At 47.7% G+C, this 19,927-nt stretch overlaps 1 protein-coding gene across 1 annotated transcript in view; it reads left to right on the top strand.

The window, feature by feature from the left end:
- Positions 1-12,081: 12,081 nt before the first annotated feature.
- Positions 12,082-19,927, top strand: part of MAP3K2 (mitogen-activated protein kinase kinase kinase 2) — a 72,508-nt gene continuing 64,662 nt past the window's right edge. The window contains exon 1 of the mRNA XM_068247111.1: positions 12,082-12,246. The gene's annotated coding sequence lies outside the window, so the exon portion shown is untranslated. The remainder of the gene's footprint in view (positions 12,247-19,927) is intronic.

The following is a 19,927-nucleotide window of genomic DNA, read 5'->3' as shown; positions in this document are numbered from 1 at the left end:
GAATTATACACACTGTCTATTTATTGCAGGATTTGTATCAGCTGTAACAAAAATGTTTTTATGTAAAGGTTATGTTGTTGCGTATCTTTTAGAGCAGAGAGGAAGTTCTGAGTTCAGGTCAACTATAATTACAACAGAACATCCAAAGTGGGTCTTGACAGGATGTTTGCTACTTACCTGTTCTCTGTTTTGGATGGGCTTCTCTCCATTGCTCTGCCCTGCCACCTGTTTGTGGCTCCGACTGCAGCCAGTCGCACAGAGGACAAAGAAGCAGCGCATGCTCTGGCCACTCGCGCTCCCTGTCACCTGTTTGTGGCTCTGACTGCAGCCAGTCGCACAGAGGACAAAGAAGCAACGCATGCTCTGGCCACTCACGCTCCCTGTCACCTGTTTGTGGCTCTGACTGCAGCCAGTCGCACAGAGGATAAAGAAGCAGCGCATGCTCTGGCCACTCCCGCTCCCTGCCACCTGTCTGTGGCTCTGACTGCAGCCAGTCGCACAGAGGACAAAGAAGCAGCGCATGCTCTGGCCACTCACGCTCCCTGCCACCTGTTTGTGGCTCTGACTGCAGCCAGTCGCACAGAGGATAAAGAAGCAGCGCATGCTCTGGCCACTCGCGTTCCCTGTAATTTCCTGCTCCTGCCCAGATGTGCACAGCAACCGAGGCCAGTATAGTGTTATGCATTCTTGACAAGTACCGATCATACATCACCGTAATTTCTCAAGTATGCATGCCCAGAGCACTATCGGCTGCTGTGCACATTCGGGCAGGAGCGCAAATTTCCATCGTGAGAGGACAGAGCATCTACTGATTCTTTGTTCAATGAGGGGCACAGCAGCACAACTGAAATGAGCCCATTCAAACCAGTGATCGCTAGTCAGATAGTTGGCCAGAATGTTTTTTGGTGGTGGTGGTGGTGGTGGCGGGGGGGGGGGGGGGGGGGGGCGCTTGGTGACAGCAGGCCTAGGGCACTGGTAAGTACAAATCCGGCCCTGATATTAACATGGGACCCCTTTGATAGCAGCTTCACAATTCTTGCACATGTACTTGTGAGTTTTGGGGGAGTTTCTGGTTGATTCTTTTTTTTGTAGGCTGTTCGAATAGCCTCCCAGAGCTGCTGTTTGGATGTAAACTGCCTCCCACCCTTATAGATCTTTCCTTGAGGATGCTCCAAAAGGTTCTTGATAGGATTGAGGTGAGGGAAGGATGGGGGCCACACCACAAGTTTCTCTCCTTTCATGCCTATAGTAGCTAATGACGCAAAGGTAATCCTTGGAACATGAGATGGTACAATGTCATGCATGAAGATGATTTTATACCGGAAAATGCGGTTCTTCTTTTTTGTGCCATGGAAGAAAGTGGTCAGTCAGAATCTCCACATACTTATTAGAGGTCATTTTCACACCTTCGGGGACTCTAAAGGAGCCCAAACAGCTCTTTCCCCATGATTCCAGCTGAAAACATGACTCTGCCACCTCCTTGCTAACATTGCAGACTTGTTGGGATGTGGTGGCTGAAACCAACCATCCACCACTCCATCCATCTGGACCATGAAGAAAAGTTGTATGGCACTCGTCCATAAACAAGTCTGCTTGAAAATTAGTCTTCATGTAGCTCTGGGCCCACTGCAGCCATTTATGCTTGTGAGCATTGGCTAGGAGTGGCCGAATAGAAGGTTTATGCATAACTGCAATTCTTTGCTGCTTTGTAATGGCATTTTAGCAGCTGTTCTCTTAATCCGATGTATTTGACAGAAACTTTTCCGCATTTTCCCTTTATCTGTACGAACCCGTGTGTGCTCTGATTCACAAATCTTTTAACAGAATTTCTTGAAATATAAAGATTTTCATTCCTTGTCCAAAACTGTATACTGTACGTCATGCATTTCAGCAGCAGAAAGATGCTTTTTCTTCCCCATATTGCTTGAAAATGGTGGTGTAATAGAACGCGGAAAAGCCGCCGCGTGTACTGACAGCAAGGCGGCGGATTCCGCGTCCAGCACGCCGGTTTGCACGCAGCAGCGTGCGTCTGGTGTGGCTGGGTCTGTTAGTTCACACAGATTGAGGAATATGCGCGCGCGCGCGCTGAGAGGCAGAACCTTTATGACAACCAAGGAGGGATCAGCTGACCAGGTTGGTCAGCTGACCTCAGAGCAAGTGACTGTTGGTTGATCACTGATGGGTGGCGCCGGAGAGCGCCGCTCTATATATAGTTACTGCTGGTCAGTCTCAGGTTGTCTGCCGTTGCGAATACTTACGTGAAAGCACTCAGACCTTAGCCAGATCCTACAGTGTGTTAGAACCAGGAGGACCTGGGAATTCACACTGAGCCAGATTACTTCTGTGTATCATTGTGTTATATTTCAGACTAGTTCCAGGGTGTCGAGACCACGGACCTCACACCCAAGATTAGGGACGCTGTATTATCTTTGTGTTATACTCCAGACTAGTTCCAGGGTGTCGAGACCACAGACCTCACACCCAAGACTAGGGATACTGTGTTCCATCATATTATACTCCAGACTAGTTCCAGGGTGTTGAGACCATGGACCTCACACCCAAGACTAGGCATTGTTTTGATATCTGTTATGACCTATTGCATTTCTGACTATCCCTCTGATTTCTGATTCGGTACCTACGCATATCTGATTATCTGTTGCCAACCCTGCCTGCCTTTGGATACCGAATCAGTCTTCTGTCTCTGTACCTTGTCTGTCCGTGTGTTGCCGACCTAGCTTGCCCGACCTTGAGAGCTATCCCTCTCCATTAAGAGATAGTCTCCAGACCTGCTAGTGACATCCACCTTTCAGGTGTCACTCACTCACAGGTCCTTCCTACTTTCAGCCTGGGGCTCCACCCAGGGGCTTAACTAGAAATCACTGGGCCCCCCTGCGAATATTTGGATGCCCCCCCCCCCCCATAGGTGCCAAATAATCGTAATGGGGCAGCGTTTCACTGTAAATTAATTGTAAAGTGGGCAGCATTTTACCAGACAATCGTAATGTGGGCCAGAAAATCGTAATGTGGGCAGAGTTCACCAGCAAATCGTAATGTGGGCACCAGTCACCAGAAAATCGTAACGTGAGCAGCAGTCACCAGTAAATTGTAACGTGGACAGCATACACCAGACAATCGTAATGTGGGCAGCGTTCACCAGAATATCGCAATGTGGGACAGAAAATCGTAATGTGGGCAGAGTTCACCAGAAAATCGTAATGTGGGCAGCGTTCACCAGAAAATTGTAACATGGACAGCATTCACCAGACAATCGTAACGTGGGCAGTGTTCAACAGAAAATCGTAATGTGGGCCAGAAAATCGTAATGTGGGCAGCAGTCAGTCACCAGAATATCATAATGTGGGCAGCACACACCAGAAAATCCTAATGTGGGCAGCAGTCACCAGAAAATCCTTATGTGGGCAGCAGTCACCAAAAAATCCTTATGTGGGCAGCAGTCACCAGAAAATCGCAATGTGGGCAGCAGTCACCAGAAAATCCTAATGTGGGCAGCATACACCAGAAAATCGTAATGTGGGCAGCAGACACCAGAAAATCGCAATGTGGGCAGCAGACACCTGAAAATCGTAATGTGGGCAGCAGACACCTGAAAATCGTAATGTGGGCAGCAGACACCTGCAAATCGCAATGTGGGCAGCAGTGACCAGAAAATCGCAATGTGGGCAGCAGTGACCAGAAAATCGCAATGAGGGCAGCAGTGACCAGAAAATCGTAATGTGGGCAGCAGACACCTGAAAATCGTAATGTGGGCAGCAGACACCTGAAAATCGCAATGTGGGCAGCAGACACCAGAAAATCATAATGTGGGCAGCAGACACCTGAAAATCGTAATGTGGGCAGCAGGCACCTGAAAATCGTAATATGGGCAGCAGACACCAGAAAATCGTAATGTGGGCAGCAGACACCTGAAAATCGTAATGTGGGCAGCAGACACCTGAAAATCGTAATGTGGGCAGCAGACACCAGAAAATCGCAATGTGGGCAGCAGTGACCAGAAAATCGCAATGAGGGCAGCAGTGACCAGAAAATCGTAATGTGGGCAGCAGACAACTGAAAATCGCAATGTGGGCAGCAGACACCTGAAAATCGCAATGTGGGCAGCAGTGACCAGAAAATCGCAATGTGGGCAGCAGTGACCAGAAAATCGTAATGTGGGCAGCAGACACCTGAAAATCGCAATGTGGGCAGCAGACATCAGAAAATCGTAATGTGAGCAGCAGACACCAGAAAATCGCAATGTGGGCAGCAGACACCAGAAAATCATAATGTGGGCAGCAGACACCTGAAAATCGTAATGTGGGCAGCAGGCACCTGAAAATCGTAATATGGGCAGCAGACACCAGAAAATCGTAATGTGGGCAGCAGACACCTGAAAATCGTAATGTGGGCAGCAGACACCAGAAAATCGTAATGTGGGCAGCAGACACCTGAAAATCGTAATGTGGGCAGCAGACACCTGAAAATCGTAATGTGGGCAGCAGACACCAGAAAATCGCAATGTGGGCAGCAGTGACCAGAAAATCGCAATGTGGGCAGCAGTGACCAGAAAATCGCAATGTGGGCAGCAGTGACCAGAAAATCGCAATGAGGGCAGCAGTGACCAGAAAATCGTAATGTGGGCAGCAGGCACCTGAAAATCGTAATGTGGGCAGCAGTGACCAGAAAATCGTAATGTGTGCTGCAGACACCTGAAAATCACAGTGTAGGCAGCAGACACTAGAAAAAAAAATGCACCTGTGAAAAAAAAACAATTCACTTACCTGACAGAAGTCGTCTCCTCTCCTCCCGGCATCTGACTCGCAGCTCCCCGAGTCCTCCTGCAGCAGCACATCTCCCGCGCTGACAGGCAGAGTGCAGGGCTACGGCAAGATGGCTGCCGAAGCCCTGTACTAGAGACACAAATAGTCTCCAGTGTAGGGCTTCTTCGGCGGCCATCTTGCCGTAGCCCTGCTCTGCCTGCCGGAGACTATGCAGGCTACTGGAGCGGGGCTGCGGGGAATGAACTGGCGCAGCGTCTATTAGACGCTGCGGCCAGTTGAGCACCTTGCTGGGGGGTCCAGAGCAGCGCTCCCCCCACGCACAGTGAGCGGGCCCCAGAGAAGCCCCGGGCCCCCCTGCGGCTGAGGGGGTCGCATCCCCGGTAGGTACGCCGGTGGCTCCACCCCTTTGGAGGTCTCAGGCTGCTGGAAAGTTTCCGCACTTCCCAGAGGGCGGTATCGATCATACTGCCAAAGACCACCTGCTCCTCGGGTGGTCCAACTCAAAGTCATTACTGTTGCACCAAACACTCACACTATATAGGTGTCCAGAGGTTAGTTATACTTGGATTATCGGTGATTCTGCAGATCATCAATAATCAGGTATATATCTGTATTCTTGGTGATACTGCAGATCGCCAATAATCAGATTCTCTCTGTGTGCTGACACCGATCGTTACAGGTGGTCTGTGTAATAACGTGGAACATCATTCTTTGGTAGTTTTTTCTTTAACTGGACTCACCTATCAAACTAATTATCACAGGGAGGGGAGGATAAGAAATGGGAACAGTATGTATTGTAGTATGGACAGAGGAGACAAAAGCAGCATGGCATGTACTGACTATGGAGAGGGGAGAAAAAAGCAGCATGTGTTGACACCTTGTGAAATGGTGGTACTTGAAAATTTTCATGCCATAAAAGTGGTAGAATTTGTGAAAAGGTTGAAAAGCCTTGCAATAAATAAACTGAATTTCAGAAACATCTAAAATTAATTTAACAAAGTTTATCAAACATTGTTTTGAAGCACCTGTTAACAGATCAAAATGTGGGTAGCGCAGGGGGAGGAGCACAAGCAGTGCAGGGCTTTTGGACTATGCAGGGGGAGGGGCAATGGTAAGCCTTATACAGTGCTGCCCATAATTATTCATACCCCTGGCAAATGTTACTTTTATTCAACCAGCAAGTAATTTTTTGACGGGAAATGACATAGGTGTCTCGCAGAAGATAATAAAACGATGTACAAGAGACATTATTGTGGGGGAAAAAAATCTCAGCTTTTATTTACATTTGAACAAAAAAGTGTCCAGTCCAAAATTATTCATACCCTTCACAAACTGTCACAGTCTGTGGGAAAATCCAAAGTTCTATACCATTCCAAATAATCCAATTACCCTGCATTACCCTTCCATGGCATTCTAATTACCCTGATTAATTGGGAACTGCTGTTTTAATCAACTCAGTAGGTGAAAAACAGCAGCTCTCTGCAGTTGGTTTGTGGACAGTCATGGCTAATGCTGGGAATACACGTTTCGTTTTTGCCTTCGTTTTAGCCTTCGTTTCGATTGTGCCTTTTGTCCTTTTCGTTCCCGAAATAATCGAACGTACGGTTAATATCACCACCCACGGTTTCGGTTTTTTTTTCGATTCTGATGGTTTCGTTTTTCCAATAATCGAAGGCTGCAAAGAAACGAAGCGAAAATCCCTTTTTACAGGGACGGACTAACATAAACGAATATATAATCGATCTGAACAGCCATCAAGCCTACCAATGGCTCGATTAGATGGTTAAAGAGAGATAATATCAAACATGTTCGATCACTAGTCGTTCGTTTTTGGGGTCTATTAATCGAAACTATAATGAGATTATGACTATTTTCACATACGTTTTCAACACTCGATTCGTTTACCGAACGAATCGAAGGCTAAAACGAAGGCAAAAACGAAACGTGTATTCCCAGCATAAGACAAAGGAACTCAGTGAGGACCTGCAGCTGCGCATTGTGGCTGCTCACAAGTCAAGAAAGGGCTACAAGGCCGTTTCTAAATGTTTTCAAGTTCCAGTGGCTACATTGCAAAGTGTTATTAAAAAATACAAAATGTTCCGCACTGTGGAAAATCTCAGAGGATGTGGTCGGAAGCCAAAAGTGACACTTGTGCTGGCCAGGAGGATTGTGAGAGAGGTGAAAAAGAATCCAAGGATCACCACCAACGTCATCCCAAGAATCTGAGCTCTGCTGGTGGCAATGTCTCAAGGCAGACAATCCAACAGACACTGCACACCGCTGGGTTCCCTGGATGCAGACCAAGGAAGACGCCACTTCTCCAGATAAGGCACACAAAAGCTTGCTTGGCCTTTTCAAACCTCATCTGGACAAAGAAGAAATCTTCTGGTCTTCTGTGTTATGGTCAGATGAAAAAAAATTTGAATTGTTTGGTCACAATAATGTTTCCTTTATTTGGCGTAAAAAAGGAGAAGTCTTCAACCCAAAGAACACCATCCCCACAGTCAAACATGGTGAGGAGAACCTAATCCTTTGGGGTGTTTTTCAGCCAATGGACCAGGGAACCTAATCACAGTAAAGGGCACCATGAAAAAAGAGCAATACAGTAGGATTCTCAACGACAACATCAGGCAGTCAGCAGATAAACTTGGCCTTGGGCACCAGTGGACATTTCAGCACGACAATGACCCAAAACACACAGCAAAAGTGGTGAAGAAATAGTTAGCAGACAACAACATTAATGTTCTGGACTGGTCCAGTGAAAGTCCTGACTTGAATCCAATCGAGAATCTGTGGAGGGAGCTAAAGATCAGAGTGATGGTACAAAAACCCTCCAACCTGAAAGATTTGGAGCTCATTGCTAAAGATGAATGGGCAGAAATACCTGTGGAGACATGCAAAAAGCAATTATAGGAAGCATTTGCTGTAATAGCTAATAAAGGCATCTCTATAGTGGCTGGAAAGTGTAATGGTTAAGTGCTCTGCCTCTAACACAGGAGACCTGGGTTCGAATCTTGGCTCTGCCTGTTCAGTAAGCCAGCACCTATTCAGTAGGAGACCTTGGGCAAGTTTCCCTAACACTGCTACTGCCTATAGAGCGCGTCCTAGTGGCTGCAGCTCTGGCGCTTTGAGTCCGCCAGGAGAAAAGCGCGATATAAATGTTCTGTGTTTGTCTGTTTGTTTGTTATTGATTAATTAATTAATTTTGGACTGGACACTTTGCTCAAATGTAAATAAAAGATAATAATTTTCCCACATTAATTCCTTTTGTACATTGTCTTATTATCTTTTGGGGGACACCTATGTCATTTCCCATCAAAAAATTACTCGCTGGTTGAATAAATGTAACTTTAAGTCAAAATTTGCCAGGGCCAGGGGTATGAATATTTACTAGCCAACCCGCGTCGTAGCATACGCCGCATCTATCTATCTAATAGAGTACGTGCCTCAACCTTGAAGCAAGAAGAAGTAGGCTTTCCATGAGAAAATGTATGCGTGCTCAAACACCAAGTTTAACCCTAGCAAGTCTGGCTTTGCAAATCCGGCCTAATTGGCTATTCATGAGGCAATGCTCATGCAAATATGCATTTACTTTCGCATGCCAAACTATGCAGGGTCCAAAAACCAATACCGCAAAGCGATCGCCCTGCGGGTATTAGTTCATGCTACATTAGCACTATCCAGGAGCGCCACGGGGAGGATTCCGAATGCCCCCATACAACCGGGGGACTGCGGGGTCCCAGGCTCTCTTACTGCCTGGGAACCACAGCGGCACCCCGGAGGGGGAGGCTGGGTGGCGCAGCTGCACAACCCCCCCCCCCCCCCCCCCCCCAAGTGTGGTCAGAGCCGGGGAGAGCCATCCGCACCCACCTCCCAATATTTAAAAAAGGCACTTACCTTAACGTCCATTGCGTTCTGCAACATGCACATTAACTTGGGGGAACCACATGAGAAAGGAGTGAAGCATGGGTCACCCCGAGCTTTAGAGCTCAGGGCTGGCTCACATACAACACTCCGGGGTGGGGGGAGGACAGGCGCAGACAACTCACTCCAGGGCTCACACCACCAGAGCAAGCCATCCACCACCTGCCTCCAAAGGATACAACTGCAAAAAATGCTTTCCATGAGAAAAATTTTGCGTGCTCAAACACCAAGTTTAACCCTAGCAAGTCTGGCTTTCCAAATCTGGCCTAATTGGCTATTCATGAGGCAATGCTCATGCAAATATGCATTTGCTTTCGCATGCCAAACTATGCAGGGTCAAAAAACCAATACTGCAAAGTGCTCTCTCGCTGCCTGGGAACCACAGCGGCACCCCGGAGTGGGAGGCTGGGTGGCGCAGCCGCCCCCCCCCCCCCCCAAGCGTGGCCAGCGCTGGGGAGATCCGTCCGCACCCACCTCCTAATATTAAAAACAGCCACTTACCTTAACGTCCATTGGGTTCTGCTACATGCGCATTAATTTTCTCATGGAAAGCATTTTGTGCAGTTTGTATCCTTTGTAGGCAGGTGGTGGATGGCTTGCTCCGGTGGTGTGAACCCTGGAGTGAGTGCGCCTGTCCTCCCCTCCCTTCTGGAGTGCTGTATGTGAGCCAGCCCTGAGCTCTAAAGCTCGGGGTGACCCATGCTTCTCTCCTTTCTCATGTGGTGCCCCCAAATTAATGCGCATGTAGCAGAACGCAATGGACGTTAAGGTAAGTGCCTGTTTTTAATATTGGGAGGTGGGTGCAGACGGCTCTCCCCGGCGCTGGCCACACTTGGGGGGGGGTCGTCCACGCCACCCAGCCTCCCCCTCCGGGGTGCCGCTGTGGTTTCCAGGCAGTGAGAGAGCCTGGGACCCTGCGGTCCCCCCAGTTGTATAAAAAGGGGGCATTGGGAATCCTCCCCGTGGCGCTCCAGGAGGCCTGGAGCACACCAAAAACTGCTAGCAGATCCGCAAAATGCTAGCAGATTTTGAAACGCTTTTTCTTATTTTTCTGTAGCATTTCACCTAGCATTTTGCGGTTTTGTAAAGCGTTTTTGGTGTAGTAGATTTCATATATTGTTACAGTAAAGCTGTTACTGAACAGCTTCTGTAACAAAAACGCCTGCAAAACCGCTCTGAACTGCCGTTTTTCAGAGCGGTTTGCGTTTTTCCTATACTTTACATTGGAGGCAGAAACGCCTCCGCAATCCAAAAAATGCCTCACCTCGGGAGTATGCGTTTTAGCAAAACGCCTCCCGCTCTGGTGTGCACCAGCCCATTGAAATACATTACCCAAGCGTATCCGCAGCCGCAAGTGGATCGCAAAACGCTGCCAAACCGCTCTGGTGTGCACTAAGCCGGATAGTGCTAATGTAGCATGTAGCAGGGTGACTGCTTTGTGGTATTGGTTTGTGCATGCATTTGCATGAGCATTGCCTCATGAATAGCCAATTAGGCCAGATTTGCAATGTCAGACTTGCAAGGGTAAGGCCTCTTTTCCATGGACTGTGAATAGGCAGTGAAATGGCTCTCAAACTCTCACAACTGCTCACTGCTGCCTGGTAACTGCTTGCTGCTGCCTGGTAACTGCTTGCTGCTGCCTGGTAACTGCTTGCTGCTGCCTGGTATCTGCTCACTGCTGCCTGGTAACTGCTTGCTGCTGCCTGGTAACTGCTTGTTGCTGCCTGGTATCTGCTCACTGCTGCCTGATAACTGCTTGCTGCTGCCTGGCAGGGCCGGCCTTAGGTTTCACAGCGCCCTGAGCGAAACCTGATTTTTGTGCCCCCCTTCATCCTCTTCACGCATGCGCGCACACACGCACACAGGCCCATATGCAATTCACCTTTTCTCCTGAGATATCTCATAGGACAGTGGTTAGCAACCTTTTTGATGTTGTGACACATCACGCCAAATGCTCAGATCTCTGTGACACGTCTCATATATATCATAGGAAAAATACTATTAATAATCACGAATGGATGGAAAGAGTGCATTATCCTGAATATACTTAAAAATGAAGGCTGGAACCTTTCAGGAATAATAATAAAAACAATCAGTGGGACAGTTAGCCCCCCCCCCCCCCATTTAGAATGATAGCACAACACCGACAATTTGCACCACGCGTTATAGCCGCAGTGCGCCACACCTAAAAAACTGCCCCCCCCCCCCCCCATCTCATGTGTAGGTGCCCTCAATATAGGTTGCCAAGTATAGGTGCCCCCAGTATAAGAAGTCAGTTGAAGGTCACCAACCCCCCATAGGTAGCCAGGCGTAGGTGCCTCCAGTATAGGTAGCCAGGTGTTGGTGCCCTCAGTAAAGGTAGCCAGCTATAGGTGCCCTCAGTAAAGGTAGCCAGCTATTAGGCGCCCTCTTGGAAGCTGGCGCCCTGAGCGACCGCTCTGGTCGCACAGGTCAAAGGCCGGCTATGCTGCCTGGTAACTGCTTGTTGCTGCCTGGTATCTGCTCACTGCTGCCTGGTAACTGCTTGCTGAGCACACAGCTCAACAGTCTGTGGAAAAGAGGCCTTAAACTTGGTGTTTGAGCACGCATAAATGTTCTCATGCAAAGTACTTCTTCTTGTTTGAAGGTTGAGGCACTTAGTCTATTATATATATAGATGGGCAGCACTGTAAGCAATCCAAGAGCACAAAGTTAGTGGAAGTGTGACTTATATTTGATAAATTGTAGCTCCAGGCTACAGCACAACTGAAGGCATAATCACATGACTACCTTTGTAATCATGGAAGAGGTGTAGCTGAAGAATTGATTACAGCAGCCTCAGCCTGACACTCCTGTCTAGCATTTCCTACACATCCACCCATCAAAGTACAAATATTTTATTTTCCCAAACAACTCTACATTAATATTCAATAATAATAATTAGTATTACTAATAGTAAAAAAAATCATCACAGTAAAGTTTGGGGGTGGCGTTATGTAAATAATTTGAGTTGATGCAGGATTTAGCAAACTCTGTATGCAAATATGCAGCTCGAAAAATGGACCAGACAAATTAAAGCTTGGTGAGGTTTGATCGGTCAATTTTCAGGCTGGATATATTTGCATTCACAACTGACATAATCCTGCATCAGCTCGGAATCATTTGACATCTCATTGATCATGGCTATTGGCTAGTAGTGTAGTTTCCGCTATGGCAGGCTGCAGCAGCCGAACTACCACTCCCGGCATGCCCCACGGCCTCCGCCACGCCTCCAGCTCCTCCCAGACATAACCCCACCTCTTACTCGTAGCCTAGCTCCGCCCGTGAAGTGACGTCGCGTCAGTGCCGCTCGGTTGAGGCTCCGCCTTGTGACGTCACGCGCTGTCTGGACGCGGCCGCGTCTTCCCGGTACCGAATAGCCCGTCAGTCGCTTCGGATTTCACGGGAGCTCCGGCCTTGCCGCCTCCCCTTCCCGCCGCCTGCTGAGCAGCATGGCCGCCATCTTGTGACAGCGGCCCCCGGGCCTGAGTGCCCCTCCGGGGGCGGGAGCGATCCCGGATCCTGCGTGAGTGACGCCCCCACTGTGTGTGTGCACCCCTCCTCCCCCACCATACCTGGATACCTGCCCTGTGTGTCACCCCCCCTCTTATATCTGATATTCCCCCCCCCCCCCCATACACCTCCTGTCACCCCTCCTCCAATTATACCTGGTCTGTCACCCCTCCTCCCTATCATACCTGGTCTGTGTCTGTCACCCTTTATGCCCAATGTGCCCCCTACCCCCATAATCCTCATAATTCCTGGTCTGTCACCTCTCCCACTATACCTGGATACTTGCTCTGTGCCTGTCTGTCACCCCCCCCCCCCCAATCATACTTGCTCTGTGTCTGTCATCTCCCAATTATACCTGATATGTCACCTCTCCCATCATACATGGTCTGTGTCTGTCACCCCCCACCATATACCTTCTGTCACCCCCTCCCCCAATTATACCTGGCCTGTCACCTCCCCCACCATACCTGGTCTGTGTCTGTCACCCCCTTATGCCCAATGTGTCACCTACCCCCATAATTCCTAGTCCATCACCTCTCCCACTATACCTGATTACCTGCTCTGTGCCTGTCTGTCACCCCCTCCCCCCTCAATTATTCCTGAAGTGTCATCCCTCATCATACCTGGTTTGTGTTGCCCCCCCCCCCCCATTATATCTGATGTGTCACCTCCTCCCCCCTCATCATACCTGGTCTGTGTGCCAATCCCCCAGACCAAAACCAGTCATCTGCAAACTTGGCTCTCCAGCTGTTGAGGAACTACAAGTCTCACAATGCATTTGTTTTTATGAATCATGACTGACATGGCTGTCAGACTCCTGCAATGCACTGCGGGACTTGTAGTTCCTTAAAGGAATACTTAAGTCCAAATCAAAAAATGACTTTACTCACCTGGGGCATCCCTCAGCCCCCTGAAGCTGTATGGTGCCCTCGCAGCCTCGCTCCGATCCTCCTGTCCCCGCCGGCGGCTACTTCCGGGTCCGGCGACAGCCGTCGGCAGGCTGGGAACGCGAGTGATTCTCCGCGTTCCCAGCCGCTATATCACCCTCTATGCTGCTATAGCGTATACTAGAGTTGGGCGAACAGTTCGGCTGTGTTAGCCGAACTGCAGCCGAACTGTTCGGCTGCCCAAGCTGTCATTTATCTGTGGCTCTTACTACTTCCGGGTCGCAATGACCCGGAGTAGTACGTCTGCGCTGGCCCGGCGGAGCGCGTCCTAGATCGCGCTCCCGTTGCCGGGCACTCTCTGCGCATGTGTGTGACGTCATGAGTGACCCGGAAGTAGTAAGAGCCACAGATAAATGACAGCTTGGGCAGCCGAACAGTTCGGCTGCAGTTCGGCTAACACAGCCGAACTGTTCGCCCAACTCTAGCGTATACATATAATAATTGTGCAGCCTCTATGCTGCTATAGCGTATACATATACGCTATAGCAGCATAGAGGGTGATATAGCGGCTGGGGACGCGGAGTATCACTCGCGTTCCCAGCTTGTCGGCGGCTGTCGCCGAACCTGGAAGTAGCCGCCGGCGGGGACAGGAGGATCGGAGCGAGGCTGCGAGGGCACCATACGGCTTCAGGGGGCTGAGGGATGGTGAGTAAAAGTCATTTTTTGATTTTGACTTAAGTATTCCTTTAAGGGCTCGTTTCCACTATAGCGAATCCGCATGCGGGCACTGCACGCGGATTCGCATAGGCAATGTAAGTGGATGGGGCTGTTTCCACTTGTGCGGCAGCGTTTTTTGGTGCGGCAGAAATCTGCACGGCAGGGCCATCAGATTTCGCGTGCAGAAGGAATGTGCGCGAATCGCTGCTAATGTAACTAATAGGGAAATCGCATGCGGGGTGACCATGCGGTTTTTGACGCGAAATCGCATGCGATTTCGCATAGGTGTTAATGTTATTTTACACAGGCAGTGACATGGTTTAATTCGCATACAGCCTTACCTATGCGGAATCGCATGCGAAATCGCGGCAAAAACGCATGCGGAATCGCACCCGCATGCGATTTCGTCCGCGGTGGAATGCAGGCGATTCCGCACCGCACTAGTGGAAACGAGCCCTAACAGCTGGAGAGCTAAGTTTGCAGATCCCTGGCATAAACCAAAGTTATTTATTTGGACATTTTTGGGGAAGATATCTGCTGTCACTTCCTGTCCCTATCAATACAGGAAGCAATTTTCAGATGACCAGGACCCTTTTCTTTTATTCCTGTAAAGGACCATTTCCACTACTCCGAAATCTGCAGTGTTTCTCCGCACGCCATTCAAGTGGGGAAACACTATTCTGTCAATAGGCTTGCATGCATAGTCTTCCCATTTTTATAACCGGGGGGACTATAGCGATTCAGGTGGGACTTAGAACAAGCAAGGGTGCTGTTTGTTTCAGAAACGGACGCAGCTCCCCAGTGGAAAGAGGTCCTACAGGCCCTTCTGTAACGTGGTTGTGGAAATTTACGCTGCATTTCTGCTGTAGTAGCCATTCAGTTTTGTTGGTGCTTTTAACATATTCAAATGCAGAACCTTGTTCCAAATTTTGCTTATCAGAACCTAAATCTTTGTGCATGCGCACTGCCGGCAGGGGATGTAAAATCACCCTTATTGCTGCCTCTGTTCACAAGTATGTGAGACTTGGAACACAACATGGAAGGCAGCACACAGAGGCAGCTGCAAGAATGGGCTCTATTCACAAAACTTCTCCTAAATGACTTATTTATCACCTTTTTCATAAAAATAACCTTTCAGCACATTTACAAGCCAAATAATCACTCAAAGTAAGTTGTTCCTGATTAACTTCATTTCAATATTACTTTTCTTACCTTAAAGTGAACCTCCAGACTAAAAATCGCCATTCTACTCTAAACAGTTTTTGTTCGATTTCAATTAAAAAATCGCGGCTGCCATCTTGACTATGTAATAACTTCCTGATAACCCCTGTCTTCTCTGTTAGAGAAATGCATCACTGAAAGAAGCTGGAAGAGGAAGTGACACGCATGGCCGTTGCAAGCGGCTCCTCCAGAGGGGTCATAGCACGACTTTGTTGGAAGTCATCTGGCTTAAAGGCATGCCCATGAGAGGTGCTCAGAGTCCCTTTAACAGTTTCACAGCATCAGAACTTTGTTTTTCTTACCCAAGCCTCATTTTTAGCTGCACAGAAGAAAACTGCCCGGGCATTTTTACACTGATGCTGTGCAAAGTATGATGAGATTTCTGATGATGTTGTTCTCGCTCTGCTGTTTTGGCGCATTTTTATTTGAGATTTGAAGCCTAGCGCGTGCACAGATAGTAGGGGTCATCAGGACACAGGACAGTTGGAACTGTGTCTCATGCTCCCTGTCGCCTCCTTTCAACCAAAAAGATGGCTGCCCCCATGAAATCACAAACCTTTGCCTTTTTTAAAAAAAACTGTTGGGTAAGAGATTATATTACCTATCTATTTTAATTAACATAACTAATGTAACTTAATGACAGCATGTTTGTTTAGGCTGAAGTCCCTCATTTACTACATTATATTTTTGTTCTTTGGGAGCTTAAAAAAAGTAACATAGATAAGGTGAAAACAGAGGAAAACAAGTGAAAAAGCTTTGTGAATCACGCCTCCTGATGTGGTGCGCAAAGATTCAACTTCTGAATGACAGAATTTGGAACAAGATTCTGAATTTGTATATGTCAAATGTGCCAACACTGCCATTCAGTACAGCTTTACATCCAGTGTTCAATACACATGATTTCTATTCTGAGTGGATTATGTTTTGCGTAACATAAAGAACAGGGTTTTTTAATATCGTGTGAATCATGGCGCTATTTTTCCACTAGTGCGATGCAATTCGCATGAAATCGCAAACTCACTGCTTGCTGCATTTTTGGTGCATTCCCATTAAGTGATTTGGCTGAAGCTTTGCAATTGCAAGATAATTCGCACAGCAAATGCACAGAAAAATGTTTGCGTTTTGTAGTGGAAGCTGGCTCTGAATGCAATTTTGCAATCACACTAAAATTCAAAGCGCAAGGGCGCACGAAAAGCATTTTTCCTAATTATTTTGTGATTTGTAGTTGCAACTTGGGATGGTCAATAAGATGCAAATAATTCTGTAGATTTGCAAATTTCGCTTTCTTGATTATGGCCTCTTTTCCACGGACTGTTGATAGGCAGTGAAATGCCTCTTAAAGTAGTAGGATCAGCCATACTATGCCAGGGAAAAAAATATATATAAGTAGATAAATACTTGATCTACTTACATAACACATGTATTGTACTGTCCATGTTTTGATTTCAGTATATGTTAGTAAGTAAATTACGAGGATTCTGTTCCTGGTGGGGGCCATGTCTTTTGCCCACAGTTAAGGCTAACTCGTGATGTCATTTCTGCCCTTTACTTTTTTTCTTGTCTCCTCCAATCGCTGAGTCGCAATCAAATCCCTACCATAGTCCTATGTCTGTCTGTATCTTGTAGTGTATGTGTCATAGTCTAGGCCCTGGATACATGAAAGAAATGTTGAAGCTGCGTTGCAATCCTTGCAATCTCAGATCCACAGGTTCTAATAATTTAGCCTGCCTGGCGTTCTGATTCCCGCGGCCCTGCGGCCGCGGGAAAGTTTTTTTGCAATTTTTTTTTTAAATATATCATGTAGCTAGCCTAGCGCTAGCTACATGATTCCCCCCTCCCTGCGGCGTCCCTCCCACCCCTCCTATCCCCGCCGGCGCAATCACCCATCCGGAAATCCCGTTCTGAACGGGATTTCCAGGAGGGCTTCCCCCGTCGCCATGACGACGCACGTCGTGACGTCATCGACGTCGGTGATGTCACAGGGAGACCCGATCCACCCCTCAGCGCTGCCTGGCACTGATTGGCCAGGCATCGCACGGGGTCTCGCCTGGGGGGGCCCTGCATCGCGGCGGATCTGCGGTGGGCGTCGATCGGACACAACACGCAGCAAGCAAAGTGCTTGCTGCGTGTTTTAAAAAAAAATTATTCAAATCGGCCCAGCGGGGCCTGAGCGGTGACCTCCGGCGTAGAACGCTAGGGAGGCTATTCATACCCAGAGTCCACTTGGAAACTTTTGGTCCCAGAGCCTTCTGTCATGCTGCCCCTACGTTTTGGAACTCCTTACCTCAACAGATCAGGACAGCTCCATCCCTGGACGTGTTTAAATCCAGACTGAAAACCCACCTGTTCAGTTTGGCATTTGCAGAAATATAACTTTTGTTGTGTGAATACTTCATCCCACTACCAATTTCTGAATCTGAGAGAGCCTAAGCGCTTTTAGTCCTATGGGAGAAAACCGCTATAGAAATGTTTTTGTATTAATGAACTTATCTGTATGTTTTTGGGATGTGGGAGGAAACCGGAGTTCCCACACACAGTGCCCTGGCTGGGATTCAAACCAGGGACGCAGCACTGCAAGGCGTGAGTGCTAACCACTACACCACTGTGCTGCCTGTATATGACTTGTAGACATGGTAGGCTCATCTCGCATGCAAATTGTATGAAGATTGTAAATGGTCCAGTCTAATTTGGCTGGAGGTGCATTTTATTGGCCCAGTTCCAGACTGCATATAATTTGCAATCAAAATATAAACCAGTACAGAGAAAGGATTGACTCTTGGGTGCATGTGAAAATGGAAAAAAATCTTTAATCTAGCCAACTATTACAAATACAAAAAACACATATATATTAAAATCAGTAGACACAAGCATTAAAGATCTCATATATAGGCAAATTAGATCGCTACAACCCACTGACTGTGAAGAGAAGAATGAGGGGCTGCAGTCCCCTGTGTCCAACTCTGAGGCACTACAGATCTCAGGATGCCAGTTCCTGATGAGACCAAACTTACTCGGCGAAACATGTTGAACAAGTAGGCATCTGAACACCCACTGACTACTAGAGACCTCCAGTATCACACACTACAGAAAGGGTGTGATTGGCTCTATATTTATATTTATTGGTCCTAATCAGACACCAACCCACCACATTTAGCAATTTTTTAATAATAATTTGCCATCAATTGACATGCAAGCTGGAGTTATTAAAAAAAGAATCATATCTAATGATTGGCTACAGTGGCCAATAGTAATGAAACCTTCATACACAAGAGGCTCTGGGCTTCTGGATCTATGTGCATATCTGAGCTGTATTTGAAAAATATTTTGCTCTATAGTTCACACTGCTTCTGAAGTGTTTTTCTTCCACCCTTGTAAGGCTTCTTTTCCACGAACTGTTTCTAGGCAGTGAAATGCCTCTTTAACTCTCACAACCCCTCACTGCTGCCTGGTAACTGCTCACTGCTGCCTGGTAACTGCTCACTGCTGCCTGGCAACTGCTTGCTGAGCACACAGCTCAACAGTTCGTGGAAAAGAGGCCTAACTTGCCTCTAAGTACTCCTTATCATCCCGTTGTACACCGTATAAGCACTTCAGCAAGCAGTACTTGTGGGAGTTTGGCTGGTGATTAGTCATTTGTGAGTGTAAATATTTTGATTCACAAGCCGGTACTTTAAAACAGAGAGAATCAATAATGCAGGAATATTGCCTTATTGATCAGAACCACATTTAAGGGTAACTACATTTAAAGTGGATTGTATGCGAGATAAAATAGATATTGAAAAATGAATTGCGATAAGCTAGAACTATGGGGGTTTACTTTATTTTACTCAATTTTGAGCATAAATATCATCTGTTTATTCCTAGTGCTATTTACCTATTTTGGATAACATTCTGCATTGCTGACATGTTATTTCGGTACAGGTAGCACCAGTGGTGCCTGTATTGGTTGTAGGTTTTATTTGCTTTCATAGGACTTGTGACAAACACCCACCAATGCCGTCGTACTATGCCACAGTTGCCATACAGGATTCATCTGCTAGAGACTTCTGGAGGTGAATCCACTGTGAGCACAGTAAACCATTAAAGAGACTCTGTAACTAAAAAAGTTCCCCTGGGGGGTGCTCACCTCGGTAGGGGGAAGCCTCAGGGTCCGAATGAGGCTTCCCCCTCCCCTGTAGCTGCAGGCAATCCAGCGCTGGCTCCTCCGAAGTCTCCTGCAAGCCACGCTCGACAAGCCTGACAAGGCTTGCTATATTTACCTTCCCGGCTCCAGCGGGGGCGCTGTTGCGGCTCTCAGCACGGAGATAGCCGATCTCTGTCAGGTCCGCTTTACGACGCAGGCGCAGAAGACTTTAGTACCTGGAGTCGGAGTCGGTGGTTTCAAGAAGTTGGAGTCGAATGATTTTCAAACCAAATCCATAGCCTTTGTAAAAATCATACTAAGGAGCCAGAGTCGAGGAGTCGGAGCAATTTTGGGTACCTGGAGTCGGTGGTTTCATTAACTGAGGAGTCGGTCAAATGATGCTTTTTGTACCGACTCCACAGCCCTGCTTATCATACATCCATTCATCACATACATGTCCTAAAAATGATGTTGTAAGAAATCAAACCCAAGTGTCTCTGCGTCCCATGTCCCCGTGTGTGTGTGTGTTTTGTTGTACTGCGCATGTGCAGGGAGGGACGCAGAGACACCGAAGTGGAGGAAGGGGCGGGCTTGTGTGCGCGGGCGGACATGCGCGGCAGGAGCGCGGTGACAGACCTAGCCCATTTTTAAATGGGCTAAGGTCACTAGTATAAAAATAAAAAGCTGCACGTTAAAGGTGTTCTGTGGTATTGTAAAAATCAAACAAGCTGACACTTACCTGGGGC

The sequence above is a fragment of the Hyperolius riggenbachi genome, chromosome 7, assembly GCF_040937935.1.
Source record: "Hyperolius riggenbachi isolate aHypRig1 chromosome 7, aHypRig1.pri, whole genome shotgun sequence".
NCBI classification, from domain to species: Eukaryota; Metazoa; Chordata; class Amphibia; order Anura; family Hyperoliidae; genus Hyperolius; species Hyperolius riggenbachi.
This window is presented reverse-complemented; position numbering and strand designations above follow the sequence as displayed.